Here is a 6,000-nt window from a genome sequence, read left to right on the forward strand (position 1 = left end):
CTGCAGTTTGTATACAAGAGCTGAAATTTGTGCTACTGAAGTTGACTTAAAAAACAACACATTTGAATGCTTCTTCTGAAAGCTGACATTTCAACAGCCACAAACAGTAAACAAATAAAAGAAAAACATGAATGGAAAGTTAAACCTGCTTTCCAGTAAAGGTCTGAGTGGCTCACCTTAGAGTCGTAAGAACATTATTAGCAGGAAAATAACCACTGCAGTACTTTGTCTGTGGTGAGACAGAATTTGTGCTAGTCCAAACATCCTGACTTTCTATGTTACATGTAGATTGTAACATAGAAATGTTTGGTACCCACTGATTGGGTTGAACACTCCTCTGGCAGACTCAAATGTCAAATGTTTTAAGTTGTTCACTGATCTATTGACTTTAGATGCAATAGCAGTTGTAACAAGTAATGTTAAGTTTCATGAATTTAATCTATCTGAAAAATAAATATGGATGAAAATATTGTTGGGTGAATGTCACTTTCCTTCTTCATTAAATACAAAAGATTAACATCAGTTTAAGAACAGCCTTCAACTTTGGGTGCCACAAGATTTCTTTCTCAGCGATCAGAAACTTTTTGTCATTCTTTTCATCCAAGCTCTATTCTCCTACTGAGAAAATCTCCTCCATGATAATATTGTGACAAAGCTCAACACTTCATCTGTATAACCATCCAATTGCTATTCTCTTCCAGTAAGGAGTATTAGGCAGAAGTGTGAAATTTTTATTTTTTTTTTTTTTTTCAAACTCTATTGACATTTGTGCAGTTAACTCTCCAGTTAAATCAAGAACCTACTATAGGTTGGACTGGACCCTGAGGGGTTCATCCTTTAACAGCTATCAACTCTCCAGGCTGTTTGGGGAAAAAAATGCATATAGAGACCAAAACATTCTCCTAAAGATTTCAGGAGAATTTCTGATACAAATTTCAGGATGTGAAATATTGGAGCCTCGTAAAAGGTAAAAAAAGTGAACAAAATTATTGGATGACAGGGCATGTTGATACAGAATCATCTTTGAATGATGTTTTTGATGTTTATCTCTTATGACTAAAAGGGAACTGATTTAATGACAACAGACTTGGCAGAAGGTTTTGAAACCTTTTCTATATGGTCCTTCAAAGTGGCAGACAACAAGAAATACTATTCTCATTTGGCTAGCATTTTTCTCTGAAATCAGTAAAGATAAAGTTTGCATCCTGACTGACATCATGAAAAATTCATCAAGATTCTCTTAATCTGGCTGCACATTCTGTCATGAATGCTGTAGCTAAAGACTGTGCAGAGATAGAAGCAGATTATGTAATGTTTAAATAATTTCTTTCTTTCTTTTATTTTTTCTCTTTTTATTTTTGAGACCCTATAGATGAAGTTTTAGTGCTAATAGAAGAGAAAGCCTTTGTTTAAGCATGTTACCATTGGGAAGCATTCAGATCAGCCCATTTCCCATTATTTTTATTAATAGCTTCTCTTTACTTCAGGAAGGCATCATTATTTATCTTTGTCAATGACCATGACATACGGCTAGTCTCACAGGCACCAAATGGCTAAGCTAAAGGCTAAAGGTTCAGCTCCAGTGGGAGAAGAAAATCAACATGATTTTGAGTGATGCAGATGGCTCATTCATGACACTAATTATCTTTTGTAAAAGATATCACTGAAGGCAAAATGGAAACTGAAGCAAGAAGAATTTAAATAGAATCTTACATTTGTCTTCTTTTGAGAAGACAAGTGACTTTTTGGTGTGCCTCAGGGCCCATTACAATAGCAGTAGCAAGCAGGCTGCTTATAGCACATTCTGTTTCTAGGTACCCTTCTCATCAGATGTTCCTGTGTCTAGGTCATTTTGGGCCGAGTCTTTGACGGTGGCACAGAATAGGAATGAAACACAAGACTCTGTCTGCTGAACTGCCATCAGAGGTTAATTACAGCTTATGGCTGTGCTATATTACCTGTGCATTCCCTTTGGCAGCTGCTGTTAAATGAATACTAATGGGTCAGGCTCTAACAGAACAAATCAACACATTTTGGAATCAAGTATAGAATTTGACAATGGGTCACTGAGATAGTTTCATACATGGCTCCTAAATCCTATGCATTAAAAAGTATCTTAAAATATTATTCATGGAATAATTGTTTGGTTTATAAGGGGTAGATTTGTAGGGTTTTTTGGACAAGAGACAGATGTTTGGTCTGTATTGGGAAAACTGTTCCTAGTGACAGTATTATCATACAATCATTGGATGTGTGCTGTGCTGCAAAGATAGTGATCATCGTGTTTTATAATTGGAATGGATTTGAGCTTTATATCTCTGCAGGACGCAAAGTATACTCTCATTTCTGTGAAATTTTGTACTAATTGGGGCTTAAAATGGTGCCTTTTTGCAAAATGATTGACTTCACATGGAAAATCTCCATTTTTGGTTTTAGACTTACTATAACCTACTGAGAAGTTGTCCCCACATACATCATATATTTTTTACTAAAATATTACCAGCAATGAAATCTGAATGGAATAATTTGAACAAAGTATCACTATTAGAAGTATAACTGAATTACTGGATTCATTTGCCTAAGCAGGGCTAATTAGAATGGACAAATCACTGCTCTAAAATGACTACACTCCTCAAGCAAATATCTCTGCAGAGACCTGGTATCTCACTCGGAGACTGCTTGGGAATCTCTAATATTGGTGAATTGCATTTTGTCCAAAAATATCCCAACACTTCTAAAGGTGATAATGAACCATATTCTGATTCATACTGCTGCTTCTTAAGCACCAACTGAGCTGCAAAAAAAGGTCATAAAATCTACATCTTCGAATAAAAAGGCTTCAAGGAGTAAAATCAGGACCTGGTTGACAATTATGCTTAATCATAATCTTGCTCCCTCACACTGTTTTGGACCACTGGAGCTCTCTGAGAAAAATCTACTCTACATGAAACTAATCCTAAGCAATGAAGATACAAGCCAATTGTAGCAGTTTGGCACTGGCTGGATGCCTGGCACCCATCAAGGCCTCTCTATCACTCCTCCCTCCAGGTGGACAGGGGAAAGAAAACATAATGAAGGATTCATGAGTTGAGATAAGAAGAGAGATCACTGACCAAATATTCTCATGGGGTAAACAGAAACAAATTAGAGATATTGATTTATTACTAACAAAATCAGAGCAGGATAATGTGAAATATAGACATCAAAATCACCTTCTCCCCTCTTCTCCTTCCCAGCTCTATGTCCTCACCCCCAGCAGTGCAGGAAGGTGGGGAAGGGGAGTTACAATCAGTTCACAACACGTTTCTGCTTCTGCTCAGGGAGAGGAGTCCTTCCCCTGCTCCAGCTTGGGGTCCCTCCCATGGGAGACAATTCTCCATGAACATTTCCAACATGAGTCCATTCCATAGTCAACAGTTCTCCATTAATTGCTGCAATGTGGGTCGCTTTTTCATGGAGTGCAGTCCTTCAAGGACAGGCTGCTCCAGCATGGGTCCTCTATTGAATCACAAGTCCTACCAGGAAACCTGCTCCAACATGGGTTCCTCTCTCCATGGGACTTCAGATCCCTGCCAGGACCCTGCTCCAAAGGGGTCACAGCCTCCTGTGGGCTCACAGCCTCCTTTCAGGCATCCACCAGCTCCAGTGTGGGGTCCAACTGCTCCATGGCTTGCAGGTGGATCTCTGCTCCACAATGACCTCCATGGGCTTCAGGGGCACAGCTGCCTCACCATGGTCTGCACCAGGGGCTTCAGGGGAACCTCTGCTCTGGTGCTTGGAGCACCTCCCGCCCTCCTCCTGCACTGACCTTGGGGTCTGCAGGGCTGTTCCTCTCAGATATTCTCACCCCCTTCTTCTCTTACCATAATCACATCTGTGCAATAACTTTTTTCTGTTTTTCTTCTTAAATCTGCTATCACAGAGTGTTACCATCATTTCTAATTGGTCCAGCCCTGGCCAGTGGCATATCCATCTTGGAGCCACCTGGCATAGGCTCTGCTGGATGGGGAGGAAGCTTCTGGCAGCTTCTCACAGAAGCCAGGCCTGTAGTCCTCCACTTCCAAAGCTTGTCAATGAAAACCCAACACATGGATTCACATGTCTTAGTCTGAAAACTTACTGTCAGAAATACCCAAATAGCCTCTAATGGCTTCTGCTGGCATTGGGGTCCCTAATCACTCAAACTGTCAAGAGATGCAAAGGTAAAACTTAGTTTTACTTGCTCTTGTCTATTTATAAGGATGTGGTGGGTTCCTGGCAACTCATGTACATACTTATATTGCATAAAAACTGATGAAGATGAAAACCTTTCCCTTTAATTATGTTATATTCTGTTATTATTTTCTTTTGTTTAAAGCAGAAAACAGTTTAGACAGAAAACATATGGTTTCTTTTACTACCTGAAGAAATACACCATCTGGAAATCTCTCAGAGCGGGTTCTGAGAAATCACCTTACATTCATACTTTTGGTAATAAACCCATTTCATTTGCTTTAGTGAATAACCAGCAGTCACATGACTTAATGTTGTCTTCCAGTTAAAGCTCAAATTAAGTCTTAATATGGGTTTGCTACTTAAGCAGTTAAGCAAGTAACATTGCTAAGTAACCATCGCTAATATGTTCTCCTGCGCACTGTGCCATATTTTTGTTTACCTACTTGTTTAATTTTCTCAAGCTGTTAAATTTTCATGCCCTTAAGCTTTACAGATCTTAAATAACAGATATATGAAATGGTAATCAGTTCAAGATTAGACATTTGCATTTAGATGTTCATATGTAGGTGTCTTTGTGTGCACTGAATATCTAAGCTTTCGTTTCAGTCACTGTAAAGCTGACCAATGCAATCAATAGAACTGAGACAATGGTTTGAGCATAAACTGAAATTCTAGAACTAGAGATTCTACTTAAGGAAGAGGAAAAATTACTGGAGGGTGGTCAAACACTGTAGCAGGTAGGTTGTGGAGTCTCCATCTAAGAGCTCATCAAAATCCAACTGGTCAAGGACCTAAAGACCCCCTACTATGTGACCCACACCAGCACAGGTTGGACTAGACAATTTCCAGAGATCCCTCAGTGTTTCTGGAATTTTTTGATTTTGTAAGTAGCCTTGTCAGAAAGCATCAGTCTCCTCTCTTTGTTTTTTAATTCACAGAGGGAGAAGGAAGGCAGTACTGGGTGAATGAAACAGGAACCTTGTGTTACAGACATTTCTATAGAATTATGGAGGTTTTGTTCTTCTTCTGGTAACACTTTATGCAATTACTTTTAATACACCATATTTCCCAGAGTGTGCCTAATATAGTCATGGAAGGACCTTACACTCCAGTCCCATCCTATCATGTCACCATCTGTACACTTGTCATGACACCATCACACAACTCAGGGGGCAGCTGTTGTTCACTCTGTCACATGTTGAACATGTTTCAGACACTGACTGCCTCTATGCTATTAAATAGGCGTGCTTACACTTGAGGAATACCTGGAAAAAAAAAAACAGGACTATGGAGATGGGTGCAAGTTACATGAAATACATAGTGCACATACCATATATAGTACAGTTCTGCTCTGAAGTAAATGCAGAAATACTTCTGGCAGTAGGCACCACAATGGCTTCAGACGGCCCTGTACTAAGGATAGGACCAAAGGGTGGAAAACCAGAGGAGGCTTTTTAGAAAGGAGGTAGAATTCCAAATTTGGAATAAAAGGAGCAAGTGCCTCTGAGGAGAATGTGAAAATATCTCATAATCATGTAAGGAATCGAAATAGCCCTAATCTGCCTATTGTTTGAGATTATTTTGGTTCACACTTCTTGTTTTTTTTAATTTTTTTTTTTTATGTTTGTTTACTTTGTTATACATGAAATTGGTTTTGATGGCTAAAACTCTTGAACTTGTGGTAATCTACAGTTTTGATCTGCATTAAGACAGCTCTGTACTGAACACTCCCAGCTTTTAATACTGCCTATTAAAATAATTTTTTATACGAAACAAAAATAGACA

The sequence above is a fragment of the Poecile atricapillus genome, chromosome 1, assembly GCF_030490865.1.
Source record: "Poecile atricapillus isolate bPoeAtr1 chromosome 1, bPoeAtr1.hap1, whole genome shotgun sequence".
In the NCBI taxonomy this organism is placed as follows: Eukaryota; Metazoa; Chordata; class Aves; order Passeriformes; family Paridae; genus Poecile; species Poecile atricapillus.